Source organism: Xyrauchen texanus, chromosome 26 (assembly GCF_025860055.1).
Source record: "Xyrauchen texanus isolate HMW12.3.18 chromosome 26, RBS_HiC_50CHRs, whole genome shotgun sequence".
Classification (NCBI taxonomy): Eukaryota; Metazoa; Chordata; class Actinopteri; order Cypriniformes; family Catostomidae; genus Xyrauchen; species Xyrauchen texanus.
This window is the reverse complement of record NC_068301.1, coordinates 31,491,898-31,509,069: the sequence shown is the minus strand read 5'-3', so window position 1 is coordinate 31,509,069 and position 17,172 is coordinate 31,491,898.

The following is a 17,172-nucleotide window of genomic DNA, read 5'->3' as shown; positions in this document are numbered from 1 at the left end:
CAGAGCGCCCCCCTCTCTGCTGCCTCGTTCACACCGCCCCCAACACTGTCCAAACGCCCCCGTTGAGAAACGCTGGTTTAGGGTAAGGATATCTGTTTTGTTCAACTCTCATTTATCTTTTTGAACACTATTGGGTAGGTTCAGATTAAAATTTTATGTAAGGGAGGTACGTTTTACTCATTAAAACATCCATCTAATATTCACCTTAAAAATCTTGTCTGATTACAACATAATTTCACTCGCATTCGGTGCCCCACGCTGGACATTATACTGGGAAACTACAGCAAAACATGTAATGAGGCATGTCATTTTGGTTTGCAAAAATATTGCCATAGTCAAGTATCAGGCTGAAATCTTAAGACTGAGAAGATGCGAGAAGAAAACACAGCAGACTGCTAAAACAGTTATACCAGTCATTATACACACACAAAAGATAAATAATTACCACAAAATTCTGCTACTGACCAAACAGAATGATTTATCCCTTAGAGCTGTGTAATAACTATTTCAACCTTATAAACTTCAATGTATACAAAGCTGTGGTGCAGTGGGCTATGAACATGCTCTGCAATGTTTGCTACTGGGAACCAGGTCTGAGTCTGACCTGGGTAATGTTCTTGTTATATTTCTTCTCTTTCACCCCTACTTTAATCTAAAATAAAGGCTTAGCCCAATAATAATAACTTAAATACATTTTTGGTTGGTAACTTGTTCTGGAGTTCTAGATCAAGGCAAAGAGAATACACAGGTGTAGGGAGTTAACCAATATATCGCAGAGGCCAATAAATCAAATAAACATATTTGGTATTTTTTAATGATTAGCATCAGTCGATGCATTTTCCCATTTGGCCGATTAGTTTTACATTAGCTAGTGATGTTTAAAGTGCTTATGCATTTTATTCTCTGGATTAAACTAAAGAACTGAATATCTCTTGGCTGATAAAAGCTATTATCTGCACTATTGGACATCTGCCGATTGTGTAGAAACAGCCGATGATTAGATATGATTATTTACTGTCAATCACAAGGGGCAGAAATAAGCAATAGACAATTAGCCTAAAACTTTTGCTATGTGTGAAAGAAAATGTCTCATGTGAATTACTTTGAATTGGGTGACAATAACAGCAGAGGTGCAGTTTGTATGCTTTGTAAAGCTAGAAATTCACGAAGTTGAATCACTTTTAAAACGTGGCACAACTACTCACCTTAAATCTCGACATGGCAAGGAATATGATGAGTTTGTTAAAGCTACAGTGAAGGCAGCTTAAGCTAAAAAGAGACTATAATGTGAGCCTGATAGAAGTTAATCAGAATTCAATTCATTTGAGTTAAGAATGCTATGGCTAAAACTTAATAATGTGCTTTATGTTTCAGTGTTTTGTTTATAACTGAGATTAGCTACTATGAAACATTGAAGACATGTAGAAACATAGGAAATAAATTAATTCTTAAAATGTCTTTTGAAGTTGTGTAATTACTTATCAGTGACTTGAAACAAGGCATAAACAAGCAGAACTACCAAACTATCAGTATCAGCAGATATTGTTCTTAATAATTGTATATTGGTATCTGTAACGAATGTAGGAATGAAGGCAGACGAGGAGGTGCGGATCCAAAAGCAGGTTCTTTATTATAAATCAAAGTGAGGGCAAACAAACAGGAACAAAGAAATATCCACGAGGGGAAAACAACATGAACATGGAAAAACAACCATAACATTCACGTACAACAACATTCAACCATACCAAACAACGACTGACAGAGACTGAACAAACAGACAGGGTTTAAATACAAGAATGTGGGACAAAGGGGCCAATGAACAACCAGAACACAAACTAGATGACAAGGTGATTAACAGAAGCAAATGACAAATTAACAAGGGCAGGTGAAAACAATGAACAGTGAACATGAGGGAAAACAAGACTATGGAGTTACAAGGGTGCCAAAAGTGAAAACTAAGGAACTTCAAAAATGACAAAAATGACAAACAAAGGGCAACGGAAAAACAAGACAGGGTATACATAACAGAGCCCCCCCTCAAAGGATCGGCTTCCAGACGATCCTAAAAACCCAAGACAAAAGACAGAAAACCCACAGAGAACAAAATGATGGCACCGGGGCAGACAGGCAGACCAGGGGGGCACAAGAACAAGGAGGCAGTCCAAGGGGCACAGAGGGCAGGCAGGAAGTCCAAGGGGGCACAAAGGGCAGGCAGGAAGTCCAAGGGGGGCCACGAGGGGAAATGAGACAGTCCACGGGGGCACAAAGGGAGATGAGACAGTCCATGGGGGCACAAGGGGCAATTAGGCAGTCCACGGGGCACAAAGGGACAGGTTTAGGAGGCCGGGGTGGTATTGACTGGGCAGGGACAGGTTTAGATGGCCCGGGGGCTGGCCATAAGGCAAGGGCCGGTTCAGGGGGCCTGGGAGGAGGCCGTGGGCCAAGGGCCGGTTTGGGGAACCTGGGAGGTGGCCACAGGACAGAGGCCGGTCTTGGTGGCCTAGGAGATGGCCGTGGTGCAAGGACTGGTTCAGGGGGCCTGGGAGGAGGAGTGGCCACTGGGGAGGCCGGCGGAGCCGCGAGGGGCGGAGCCAAAGGGGACTTCTGAGGCGGAGCCAAGGGAGGCTCGAGAGGCGAAGCCGAGGGGGGTGATGGCTTGGAAGGCTCAGAAGGCGGAGCTGAGGGAGGTGGCGCCGTGGGAGGCTTTAGGAGCGGGGACCTGGAAGGCTCTGGAGTCTCTGGGGGCAGAGCCGTAGGGGGCTCTGGAGGTGGAGCCGTAGGAGGCTCGGGAGGCAGAGCCATAGAAGGCTCGGGAGGCAGAGCCATAGAAGGCTCGGGAGGCAGAGCCGTAGGAGGCTTAAGAGGCTCTGGAGGTGGAGCCGTCGGAGGCTTTGGAGGCAGAGCCGAGGGAGGCTCGAGGAGAAGAGCCGCAGGAGGCTGAGCTGAAGGAGGCTCGGGAGGCGGAGCCGTGGGAGGCTCGGGAGATTCTGGAGGCGGAGCCCTGGAAGAGCTAGGAGACGGGGCTGAGGAAGGCGGAGCCGATGCTGGCTCAGGAGGCCCAGGAGGCGGAGCCGTGGGAGGCTCTGGAGGTTGAGCCGAGGAAGGCTCAGGAGGCGGGGCCGAGGAAGGTGGCGCCGTAAGAGGCTGAAGAGGAGGAGACCTAGAAGTCTCTGGAGGCGGGGCTGAAGGGGGTGGCGCCGTAGGAGGTTTCAGAGGAGGAGCCCTAGAAGGCTCTGGGGTCTCTGGGAACAGAGCCGTAGGAGGCCTGGGGGGCGGAGCCCTGGAAGGCTCGAGAGGCTTGAGGGGCGGAGCCCTGGAAAGCTCGAGAGGCGGAGCCCTGGGTGGCTCAAGAGGCTTGAGGGGCGGAGCCCTGGAAGGCTCGAGAGGCGAAGCCCTGGAAGGCTCGAGAGGCGGAGCCCTGGGTGGCTCGAGAGGCCTGGGAGGTGGAGCCCTGGCAGGCTCGAGGGGCTTGAGGGGTGGAGCCCTGGAAGGCTCGAGAGGCGGAGCCCTGGGTGGCTCGAGAGGCCTGGGAGGTGGAGCCCTGGCAGGCTCGAGAGGCTTGAGGGGCGGAGCCCTGGAAGGCTCGAGAGGCTTGAGGGGCGGAGCCCTGGAAGGCTCGAGAGGCTTGGGGGAGGAGCCCTGGAAGGCTCGAGAGGCTTGAGGGGCGGAGCCCTAGGAGGCTCGAGAGACTGGAGAGGCGGAGCTCTGGAAAGCTCGGGAGGCGGAGCTCTGGAAAGCTCAGGAAACTCGGAAGGCGGAGCTCTGGAAAGCTCAGGAAACTCGGAAGGCGGAGCTCTGGAAAGCTCGGGAGGAGGAGCCCTAGAAGACTCAAGAGACTTGAGAGACTTGGGAGGCAGAGCCCTGGAAGACTCGGGAGGAGGAGCCCTGGAAGGCTCGAGAGGCGCTGGCTCTAGGACGGGCACGACCACTGGCGCTGGCTCTTGGACGGTCCTGGCTACTGGCGCTGGCTCTTGGACGGTCACGGCCACTGGCGCTGGCTCTTGGACGGTCATGGCTACTGGCACTGGCTCTTGGACGGTCGAGGCTTCAGGCACTGGCTCTTGGACGGTCGAGGCTTCAGGCACTTGCTCTTGGACGGTTACGGCTACTGGCGCTGGCTCAGGGACGGTCGAGGCTACAGGCGCTGGCTCAGGGACAGTCGAGGCTACAGGCGCTGGCTCAGGGACAGTCGAGGCTACAGGCGCTGGCTCAGGGACATCTGAGGCTACAGGCGCTGGCTCACTGACGTCTGAGGCTAACGGCACTGGCTCACTGACGTCTGAGGCTAACGGCACTGGCTCACTGACGTCTGAGGCTATCGGCACTGGCTCACTGACGTCTGAGGCTACAGGCGCTGGCTCGGGGACGGTCGTGGTACGTGCCGGCTTGGGTTTGCTGGGTGCTGAAGGCAGAGCCACGGGGGGTTTAGGGCACGGGGCTGCGGCAGGCGGAGGCTGGTGAGCAGAGACTTTTCCCCTTCTCCTCTTCCTCCGGGCTGATGCGACTGGCGAGGCTGGAAAGCTGTTCCTGGTCATCGTGGCCTCAGGCTCGCAGGCCGTGGCTGACGAGGGCTCGGGCTCAGGCTCCCTGACCGTGGCTGACGAGGGCTCGGGCTCGCAGACCGGGGCAGGCGTGGGCTCTGGCTCGCAGACCGGGGCAGGCGTGGGCTCTGGCTCGCAGACCGGGGCAGGCGTGAACGGGGAGCCGCACAACAGCAAGGTTAACTCCAGGAAGTCGCGGAGAGTCCAGCCGCGTGATGCCGGCGGCAGCCGCTCCTTCAGCCAGCCACTCAGGTTTTCCCTGAAGAAGACAACCAGGGAGGTGTCCGAGAAGTCCGCAACAGCCGCCAGTTTAAGGAAGTCGCGGACGTGGGCCTCAATAGGACGGTCCTCTTGCCTCAGGCAGAGCAGGTGGTATCTGGCGCATAGTACTGCTGGATCCATGGTGGGTCAGTCGTTCTGTTACGAATGTAGGAGTGAAGGCAGACAAGGAGGTGCGGATCCAAAAGCAGGTTCTTTATTATAAATCAAAGTGAGGGCAAACAAACAGGAACAAAGAAATATCCACGAGGGGAAAACAACATGAACATGAAAAACATCCACAGGCAGGAGAAACAACCATAACATTCACGTACAACAACATTCAACCATACCAAACAACGACTGACAGAGACTGAACAAACAGACAGGGTTTAAATACAAGAATGTGGGACAAAGGGGCCAATGAACAACCAGAACACAAACTAGATGACAAGGTGATTAACAGAAGCAAATGACAAATTAACAAGGGCAGGTGAAAACAATGAACAGTGAACACGAGGGAAAACAAGACTATGGAGTTACAAGGGTGCCAAAAGTGAAAACTAAGGAACTACAAAAGTGACAAAAATGACAAACAAAGGGCAACGGAAAAACAAGACAGGGTATACATAACAGTATCGATATATAAACTTTTGTAATGGTGAATCTCTGTTTCAAATATTTAAAGGTGCACTCGGTAACTTTTGCATTTTTTGTCATCTTGAACCTACAGTGACACCTAGCGCCATGGATGCAGATGAAAGTGTCAAATAACAGGACTGTTCCTGAAATTAAGCGAGTTGTATTTGGCTCGTCATGTGATTCTAACATGGCAGCCCCCATGTGGAGACCCTGTCTGGAGTCTTCATCTCATGTGATTTTTCATGATTTTACACCAATGTTTCAAAATAACTATAATTTTTTTTAGGAGTAAATGTTTTTTAATGACGAGAAAAAAATACAGAGTGCACCTTTAATTCCTGAAATTTACTAAACTTGTGCAAATCTAGAAAATTCTTACTGTGAAATATCTTCCTCTGAAGCACCTACTATATCGGTTTAGATCAAACATGTGTATATGTAATTTTATGCATATGTCATTTACTATCATATTAAAAGGTGTGATATCAAATACAGTACATTGCATCCACCAATCAGCCACAACATTAAAACCACCTGCCTAATATTGTGTAGGTCCACCTTGTGCCACCAAAACAGCGCCAACCCACATCTCAGAATAACATTCTGAGATTATATTATTTTTACCCCAATTGTACAGAGCGATTATCTGAGTTACTGTAGACTTTGTCAGTTCCAACCAGTCTGGCCATTCTCGGTTGTCCTCTCTCATCAACAAGGCATTTCCGTCCTCAGAACTGACGCTAATTAGATGTTTTTAGTTTTTGCACCATTCAGAGTAAATTCTAGTGACTGTTGCGTGTGAAAATCCCAGGAGATCAGCAGTTACAGAAATACTCAAACCAAACCATTTGGCACCAACTATCATGCCACGATCCAAATCACTGAGATCAAAATGTTTCCCCATTCTGATGGTTGATGTGAACATTAACTGAAGCTCCTGACCCATATCTGCATGATTTTATGCACTGCACTGCTGTCACATGATTGGCTGATTAGATAATCGCATGGATGATTGTTGGTGCCAGATGTGCTGGTTTGAGTATTTCTGTAACTGCTGATCTTCTGGGATTTCCACACACAACAGTCTCTAGGATTTACTCTGAATGGTGCCAAAAACAAAAAAACATCCAATTAGCGTCAGTTCTGTGGACAGAATTTCCTTGTTGATGAGAGAGGTCAACAGAGAATGGAAAGACTGGTTCAAACTGACAAAGTCTATGGTAACTCAGGTAACCATTGTGTACAATTGTGTTGAGAAGAATAGCATTCTGAGATGCGGTTTGTCGCTGTTTTGGCAGCACGAGGGAGATCCACACAATATTAGGTTTTAATGTTGTGGCTGATCAGTGTATATTAGCATTATCATTATAGCAGGCCACCCTGCTCTGTCGATATTGCATCAGCAATTAGAATAAATAAAAAAACAAAAAACATATTGGTCGATCACTATTAGTGAACCTTAGATAATGTAGCTCCATTCTAAGATCCGGACACTGGATCTTCAAGAAGAGGGTCTGCTTCTTCCATCAACAGACCAGAGCTTCCTCTCCCAGGCCTGCATGGGAAAGCCTGCAAAGACGTCTCTGAGCTATCATTACATGCACTTCAGGGGCATAATGTATAAATAACCCCACCGCCCTCCATCCCTCCCAACACATTTTCTCATTCACTCAGACTAATGCTCCTAACATGACCCTATCAAAATCAGTCAACATGATCGGACTGTGTGCTAGCCAACTCCCCCCTCAGAGGGGCTGTTTCCTCCCTGTTAATGGCTGATAATGTGCTGTGTGGGTCCTGGACAATCTGACACATAAATACACATCATATGTATCTAGAGGAGACTCTCCACTGGGGCTCTTCACTAAGAAGATAACATTTCAGCATGCTGGCTCCTCCAATGAGCCTAACACACAGACAAGAGTCTGAATGGCTTCCCAGGAAGTGTTTACAGTGTGACAGCACTGTTACCATTGTAAAACAGACTGCACATATTCACAGTCTTTTTTTTATAAGAGTAGTTCACCCAAAAAAGAAAATTCTGTCATTATTTACTCATCCTCAAGTCATTCCAAATGCCATGGAACATATTTACATGGAAAACAAAGGGAGAATGTTTGAAGAACTTCCACACAACAACAGTACATTCCAGTTCCAACCTGTGGCATATTGCCATATTTAATTTAGAAGCTAAAGATGTTTCACAAAAACATTTGTCATAAGATGGTTACTTTATGTCTTCTGTTCTAGTGTGTCAATAGGAAATATCACTTTTGATTTCCAGATATTCCTTTTGCAAATAAAAGTAAAACAAGGAGACGTATGCGGTATGATGGCTGCGTGGTCCCATGGTGTTTATATTTATATTTTATTTTATTACTTATGACTAGCAGCTCCTAAATGCCAAAGACCTGCATTTCTACAAGAGAATTCTTGGACAAATAGAACATTTTAAGAATACAACATTTATTTAAATAGAAATAGCCATTTGTAACATTCTAAATGTCTCTAAATTGCCTCTAAACTACATCATGTGCATTGTGACTGAAACACATGACTATTTCCTGTTTATTCTCATTCACGTATGTCTAAGTATTTTGGCTATTAAGTTAACATACTGTTCAAAACAAATAAAATGCAATATCATAGAGGAGGAAATATATGCTCTATGATATTGCAGCAATTATCCAGATATGGAATGAGATTATTAAGTAAACTGTTATCAACTCCTACATGCCAACTGAAAAAATAAGGCAAAAATAAACATTCATACAGTGTTTAGTGAGAGATATGATTGATTCAAACATTAAAAGTGGTTGTTCTGTATATGTATTAAAGTTGATTTAATTAACATTATGGATATTTAACTGTGGAGCGGAGGGGGGCGGGGCCGGTCGGAATATCGCGCGCCCTGTCACCAATCGGCCCCCCTCCGCTCCACATTAACATATTGTGATATTATTATTATTATTATTATTATTATTATTATTATTAAGTAAATTGTAGCATTTGGTTGCATTATTTTTTGTGATTTCTCATACTTTCTTTATATAACATCTATCCCTTGCACACGTTTGGCCTCTAGCGGGTGAGAATTTTCAGATAGATAAACAGCAGCACAAGGCTGGGAAGTACAGTACAACACCATGAGTGAAAGTGTTAGCTGCTAGGTCAGTTTATTTTGAGCAAATTTATAAAAAATATAAAAACTGAAATATCACATTAAACTAAGTATTCAGGCCCTTTGCTATGACACAAAGCATAGTTTTTAGCTATTTCGCTCAGGTACATCCCATTTCTCTGGATCATCTTTGAGATGTTTCTGCAATATACTGTATGAATTACATGGAGGTGCACTCCAGAACCAGGGCCCTATTTTAGTTACAGATACATTGCCCTGCCTCTATATAGTAGACAGGTATTTCAGACAGTGGAATGTCTATTTCAGAGAGAACGGAAGATAAAACCATCAGGCTTCCTCTGTGAGACTTGTTTTTCTTGAGTGTGTGGTCGTTATTAACATTAGTGTTGTGTTAATGCAGCTTGCTTGCTTTCTCATTAGGGCCTGTGTGTTAAACAGCAGACTTGTAGAGGGCACTTAGACAGGCTTGTCCTGGAAGCCAGGCCCCTCTCTCATTTTATAAATGGAGCCACAGGGTGCTGATATTTTACAAGCTGCTTTGATAGAGGGCTTTATTGTCTGAAGTGGAGCAGGTGATTTGCATTTGAAACAACTCTCACTCTTACATGCACTCTCTCTCTTACTGTGCATCCATGGCCCTGGGCTCATGTTCCCTTTCTGCACAGACCTGGTCTCGTGCACCTGTAGATATTTCTCTCTGTCTCTCTCTCTCTCTCTCTCTATGTCTCTCTCTCTCTCTCTCTCTCTCTCACACACACACACAGAAAACATGGATAAGAAGACCATAATGAATACCAACATGTACTGTACATATAAGGCCATATTCATGATGTCTTTTAAACACGCATGCACACACAGCTGCAGGTTACAGTTGACCAATCATGACTCAGCAGCATGGCTCTATGGGCTTAATGATCCACAACTGACTGAGTGTGTGTGTTGTGTTTAAGGCAGCAGCCAAAACCTCATAGTTCTAATTATTGCAGTCATGTGATTAAGAGCAGAGAATGGCCTCAAGCATAAGGTTTCATATTTCTCTCTGCATTTCGCCACACCAGAACGCTTGAACTCTCACATGATCAATACAACATAATAAGCAGCATATGCAGATTGAACAAAGAAACGAATCGGTTACCTAACGTAACCTCGGTTCTCTCTAGATGAGGGAACGAGTATTGCGTAAGCTAGCTTACGCTACGGGAAAGATTCATCTTTTCTGAGATATTGAAGCCAAAAAATTATCCTTAATTTTGTATCATTTGTCAACGCAGTGCAGCAACTGCAGACCTTGAGCGGGCTAGCTAGCGAGCTCATTGGTTGCTCTGCGGCAACTGCTGCAGCCTATAGAGCGAACTTGGGCGAACTCGCGTCCAATGAGGAAGCGTCCAGCGCTACTGCATCAAAGCCCGCCAAAATGGGCGTGGCTAGAGTGCATATAAGCGTAGTTCGTAGGCTGGAACCCTGGTTTTCATTGAATGAAGCGAAAGTCGCTCGTGGCGCGAGCACAGCCAGCTACGCAATACTCGTTCCCTCATCTAGAGAGAACCGAGGTTACGTTAGGTAACCGATTCGTTCTCTTACGAGAGGTTCTCTCGTATTGCGTAAGCTAGCTTACGCTACGGGAACCCATTGTCAACGCTGTGCGCGCCAAGCATCCACTGCATGAGCCCCGGGGTGGGGGGACCCGGGGAGCCCTTGTGAGTGGGGAAATAATATTTGGCCGGCAAGAGTGCGGGCCAGTGTGTGTGTAATACATAAGCACATAGTGGGAAGGGAGCGACAGAGCGGCGGTGCCGGTCTGTGTGGAATGAGTCCCATCAGTGCAGCTCACCAGGGGAGCTGTAGCGTATTAAACCGCTAGTAGTTTTGCCTGCAGGGCGGGCACTTCCAGATTGTAAAATCTGACAAAGGTGGAAGGAAGCCCAGCCCGCTGCCACACATATGTCGTGAATGGAAATCCCGCTGGACCATGCCCACGATGAGGCCATGCCTCTAGTGGAGTGAGCCCTAATGCCCAACGGGCATGGCAGGTCTTTTGACACGTATCGCGGCAGCAATAGCGTCCACTATCCATCTAGACAGTGTCTGTTTCGAGGCGCGAGACCTTTGGTGTGCCCTCCGAGCGAAGCAAAGCTGCTCAGAGCGTCTGAAAGAGGCGAGCGCGCAGTATACAATCTCAGTGCTCTGACTGGGCAAAGGCGATTGGCGTCGCGTTCGCTATCAGATGCTGGCAGCGCCGATAGGGAAATTACCTGTGCTCTGAAAGGAGTACCGATCACCTTGGGAACATAGCCGTGTCTAGGCTTTAAAATGACCTTGGAGTCACTTGGTCCAAACTCAAGACACGCAGCGCTGACAGACTGACAGGCGTGAAGGTCTCCCACACGTTTGACTGATGACAGGGCAGTCAGAAAAACGGTTTTGAGTGAAAGGTATTTCAAATCCACGGATTGAAGCGGTTCGAAAGGGGGCTTGCATAGTTTCGAGAACTATAGAAAGATCCCAGATAGGAACCGATGGAGCGCGGGGGTTCATCCTTCTAGCTCCCTTGAGGAAGCGGATGACCAGCTCGTTTTTTCCCAGTGACTGGCCGTGCAGGGGTTCAGCGAACGCCGCAACGGCCGCCACATACACTTTGAGCGTGGATGGGAATCTGCCCTTATCCAGCAGCTCTTGTAAAAACACGAGCAGCGATGACACCCCACATGTCCGTGGGTCCAGGTCTCTGTCGGTGCACTATTTTGAAAACACAGACCATTTTGACGCATAGATTCTTCTTGTGGAAGGGGCTCTAGCGTGTATGATGGTGTTTATTACCCCTTCTGGCAGAGCGACGGGTAGTCGTTGATCACCCACGCGTGCAGCGCCCAGCGCTCTGGGTGGGGATGCCAGATCGTGCCGCGAGCTTGAGAGAGGAGATCTGCTCTCACTGGGATGGGCCACGGCGCTGTCAGTGACAGCTGCGTAAGCTCCGGGAACCATGTCTGATTCTCCCAACGCGGGGCTATGAGGAGCACCGAGTGACGCGTTTCCCTGATCCTTTATTACCTGTGGCAATAGCGAGACGGGAGGAAAGGCGTAAAGCGGGCGGTTGGGCCAGTCCTGGGCCAGCGCGTCCTCGCTTTTCGAGAAAAATATTGGGCAGTGAGAGTTCTCTTCTGACGCAAGAGGTCTCGATCTCTGCTCTGCCGAATATGCGCCATAACTTCTGGACTGTTTGAGCGTGCAGGGACCATTCCCCTGGAGGAATATTGTCTCTGGACAGTCTGTCTGGGCCATCGTTCAGGTGGCCTGGCACGTGCGTCGCCCTCAGCGGCGCAGGTGGCACTGGGACCAACTCAGTATGCGTTTCGTCCAGATGGAAGAGGTTCCTGGATCTGACACCGCCCTGACGGTTTAAGTAGGATACCACAGATCTGTTGTCCGAACAGACCAGGGCGTGGTGACCCTGAATGACCGGGAGAAAGCGCATAGCGTGCACTCGACCGCTATCATTTCCAGACAATTTATGTGAAGGAGCTTTTCCTGAACTGACCATAGGCCAAAAACCGGAGAGCCCTCGCGAGACCGCGCCCAACCCGTGTTGGGCGCGTCTGTCGAGATGACTTTCGGCGAGATACAGCTCCCATCGTCACTCCCCGCTGATACCATTCGGCCACTGTCCAGGGCTGCAGAGCTGAAATACAGGTCTGAGTCACCTTGATCGGCTGGCGGCCTGTGGCCCAAACCCGGCGAGACGCGTGGGTGTTTAGCCAATGCTGAAGCGGGCGCATGCACAGTAAACCCAGCTGAAGTACTGAAGGCCATGTAACCTAGCACTCTCTGAAATTTTTTCAGAGGCGTGAGGCTGTTCATCTGAAAGGACGCGGCTAGTCGCTGAACACGGCGTGCGCGCTGTGTAGATAAGCGAGCCGTCATTGCCACGGAGTCTAGTTCTATTCCAAGGAAGGAAATTGCCTGACTGGGCTGTAGTGAGCTCTTGGTCCAATTGACTGCAAGACCCAAACTGTTCAGATGGCTGAGGAGAACTGTTCTGTGAGACAGAAGCTCCGTATGTGACTGTGCCATAATCAGCCAGTCGTCCAAATAGTTCAGAATTCGTAAGCCCTGACTCCGCAGAGGTGCGAGCGCCGCATCCATGCACTTCGTGAAAGTACGGGGTGCTAAAGACAGGCCGAACGGAAGGACGGTGTATTGATAAACCTGGCCGTCGAAGGCGAATCTCAAGAATGGCCTGTGAATCTGAATATGAAAGTAGGCATCTTTCAGATCGAGAGAGATAAGCCAGTCCCCCTGGCGCGTATGCGCGAGGAGTTTCCTGATTGTAAGCATTTTGAACGGTCTTTTTGCAAGCACCTTGTTCAAACCCTTGAGATCTAATATTGGTCTGAGGCCGCCGTCTTTCTTGGGAACAAGAAAATAACGGCTGTAAAACCCCGACTCGCTCAGCGAAGGCGCCACTTTCTCTATGGCCCTTTTGCACAGAAGGTTTGCTATTTCTGAACGAAGCATGCAGGCTGCTTCCGTGTTCACAATAGTTTCGAGCCGCGCTCTGAAGCGGGGAGGGCAGCGATCGAACTGTAGCAAATAGCCCTGTTTTATTGTGCTTAACACCCATTTGGATATCCCTGGGATAGCTTCCCACGCTTTGAAGCGTAACGCTAGAGGGTGAATGGCCAAATCGCCCTGATTGCCGCACACAGCGCGCTGAACTGCTGGCAGACAGCAGGGACAGGCTGTTCTGTGAGTGACTTCCCGATTGAGGTGAATGGGGAAAGAGTCACATCTGTTAAGTGATGCGCGAGCATAGTCACGGGCACGGGACTTACATACAGAGAAGTGTTTGCTGGCCGTGTGACAGAGCGGGCAGAGAATGGGCGCACGCGTATTCGTGGCGCGTTTATTGACTCTAACACTCGAGCGGGTTGTGTCCGCTTTATGTGAGTGGGCTCTGATCGGGACACGGGAAGTGTAATGCTTGTGTGTAGAGGTGAACACTGGATTGTGGGCACATTTTCTACACATAAGGCTGGTCGTGTGACAGAGCGGCCAGAGAAGGGGCACGCGCACGGATTCATGGGCGCGTTTATTGACTCTAACACTCGAGCGGGCTGTGTCCGCTTTATGTGAGTGGGCTCTGATAGGAACACGGGAAGTGTAATGCTTGTGTGTAGGGGTGAACACTGGATTGTGGGCAAATTTTCTACACATAAGGCATGTTTGCTCTTTACAAGATTTCTTTGGGTTGCCGTGAAAACAGCGTTTGAGTGCAGGCAAGAGGGCAGTATAACCGGCTTGTTGGCTGCTGAATCCACCACTGTAGTAGCCTGAGAGAGGGGCAAATAGCCCTGTTTTGACAGGGGGCGAAGCTTTGACGGTGGTCCGGCCGCGGCGGGACTGAGCCGTCGTTTTTTCAACAAGGCTAGGAGGACTTCGGTTGCTCAGGTTTCAGCGCAACCTTAGACCGAGGCCCGCGGGGCGGCGGTCTGCGGCGGCTGTCTGAGTGCGATCGAGGGCGGCCGCCCTGTCGACGCTGAGAAGTCTGACTTTGTTGAGCTGGGCACTGTGAAGAGGCTCGTGCAGGAGGCTGGTCACGTGGGCGGCCTGCAGAGGAGCTAGCGCGACGCGGCAGGAAGAGGTTCATGGCTTGGGTGGCTTTCTGGACTTCTGAAAAGCGGTCAACAATGCCACTCACCGCGGAGCCGGAGAGAGCGGTCGGAGAGAGCGGTGAGTTGAGGAACATGGAGCGCTCTGCTTCTCCCATGTCGGCTAGCGTTAGCCACAGATGTCTCTCGGTCACAGTCGGTGAGGCCATGCACTTCCCTAGAGCTTGGACTGCAGCATTGGTGGCGCGAAGGGCGAGGTCCGTCGCGCTTCTTAGATCTGTAACAGCCTCTGGGTGCCTGCCTTTCTCATCCCACTCCCGAAGAAGGTCCGCTTGGAGGATCTGTAAGATGGCCATGGAGTGCAGAGCAGATGCGGCTTGGCCGGCGGCGGAATAGGCACGGCCAACATAGGCGGAAGTCACTCTGCAGGCCTTAGACGGGAGCACTGGCTTAGACCGCCATCTCGCGGAGGGTGGGCAAAGGTGTGCTGCTACCGAATCCTCGACCGGGGGGATGGAGGAGTAGCCCTTGTGTGTGGAGTTCCGGCAGGAAGGGAGCGGCCCGGGCCGCGGGTGTTGCGTGGCGACGGCTCTGAAGGAAGCAGCCGTCGAGTCTGTTGGGAGCCTGCTCAGGGGGTGGTGACCACTCGAGCCCGAGGCGGTCGACGGCCTGTGTGAGGAGGCGTGTTAGTTCCCCTTCGACTCCAGTGCGGGTCCTGCTGGATTCCTGGGCCGAGGAGGAGGCGTGGGAGCCTGACCACTCCTCGCTGTCCGAAGCCATGATGGAACAGCCCTTATCCTCCGCCTCGTCCTCCGAGATGGCAGCAGTCGCGGCCGCTGGGCGGCAACTGCGGCGTCCGGGGCGGGGAGGGTGAGGCGATGCTTTCGAGGAGAGGCTCGGCGAGGCAGTCGCTTCTATCACCGGTTCTGGCAGCCTTTGGGAGCGGCGCTTTTTCCTGCGTGGCGAGCGGAAGGCGGCGGCGGCTTCGGTTCTGGCGCTCGAGACGAGCCCGCAGGGTCGACATCGAAGCTCCTCGCAGAGGTCGCATCCGCCTTCAGCGAGGCGAGCTCTGCATGCCCCAGTCCCAGGCAGAGGCGCCAGATGATGTGGCGGTCTCCGCGCTGAGAGGGCGTGGCATGAAGCGCCAAGTGGTGCGAGGCATCTTAAAAAGACGCTCGTTACTCTTTTGTGAAGTTCGTTAAGAACTAGCTTGCTCTAAAAAGGATAAGGATGGCGTAGCTCGCAGGATGGCTGAAGGTGGCGGAGGCGGCCGGCTTCTTCGAGCTGTCCAAGCTTGCTAGATGCCCCTCGAGCGGCGACGCGGCTTCCAGTTCAGAGATGCGAAGAGCTTCGCTGAAGAGATGAAAATCAGGGTTCCAGCCTCACGAACTACGCTTATATGCACTCTAGCCACGCCCATTTTGGCGGGCTTTGATGCAATAAGCGGGACGCCTCTCATTGGGCCGAGTTAGCCAAGTTAGATCTATATGCTGCAGCAGTTGCCGCAGAGCAAACAATGAGCTCGCTAGCTAGCCCGCTCAAGGTCTGCAGTTGCTGCACTGCGTTGACAAATGATACAAAATTAAGGATAATTTTTTGGCTTCAATATCTCAGAAAAGATGAATCTTTCCCGTAGCGTAAGCTAGCTTATGCAATATGAGAGAACCTCTCGTAAGAGAACCAAGGAGCTATCATGCTAATAGATTTCCCAAAGTTCTACATATAGGAATTTTTTTACACCTTTCTTTAATACTGTCACTCACTTTATGTAGTCAAATGTTTCCCATACATATAATAATGAGGAAAAAATGGTCTACGATCCCCTTGGTAACACTAACAAGCATATATTTTAGCATTGTATAAAGATATTCCAGCCTTGCTTAAATGCACATCATAAAAATGATAGATCTGACTCTAAATTCTGATTGGATGAGCCATGTTCAACGTCATTGCAAAATGGCTATCAACACACTCCTGAGTGCACATTTTATATTAAAGGAATATTCAGGTTACAATACTTAAATTAAGCTCACTTGACAGCATTTGTGGCATAATGTTGATTACCACAAAAAACGATTTCGACTTTGAAATAACTTTGCACAAAAATTATTATTAAGTGATTTTATCACACTAAAATCATGTTAACATGCATATTGTTTATGTCTTGTGGCTATACTTTTAAAACAGTGAGTATTTTAATGTTTACGCATTGGCTCCATTAACTTCAGTTCTAAGTGTCTTACTGTAACCTTGAATCACTCTGCTTCACTGTGTTCGTACTATTCCAAAGAGTAGTGGGGATTTTGATTTATTGTTCGTATTGATCTCATTCACGGATTCATTTAGTGAATATTTTCAGAGATTGCATATTTATGCCAAAAGGTTGCGATAACTTGTCGTTCATCGCTGAAAAATAGAAGTAAATGAGAACGATTTGTTCACTTAAATTTTGGCTCAAAAACACTAATTTGTTAATGAATGAAACACCACCCATTTCAAAACAGACTATTGAGAGCAGTGTAGGGTGTGAGTTTGGAACTATTTTATACTCAAAGTGTATAATTAGTATAGCGCCCAATTTCATGCATTATTCAAATACTATTCAATACAAATATTTTTTTACACACAAAGACTTCTTGTTATTCAGATTATATTATCTACACAGAAAAAAGGCAAGCTATACCACTATACTCTTCTTAAACCTGCAGTGGGGAACACCTTGCATTCATCATGTCCATTGTGAAGTGGCCCTGTTCCAATGTCCAAATGAAAGCATTATTTAAGTCGCAGTATTCTGTTTTATAATTTTAACACTGACAGTAATGTTAATCGTTGGCCGGCACCATGTGCAAGTTGTCATTGTGCCAGGCGCTTTGGCACTCTGGGCTCTTTACCGTTTGGGGCATTGGCATGTGGCCTGCTCAGTCTCTCTTCAAGACGTCTCTTCATACGACAGCAGACTGAAACACAGGCTGGCTCCTGA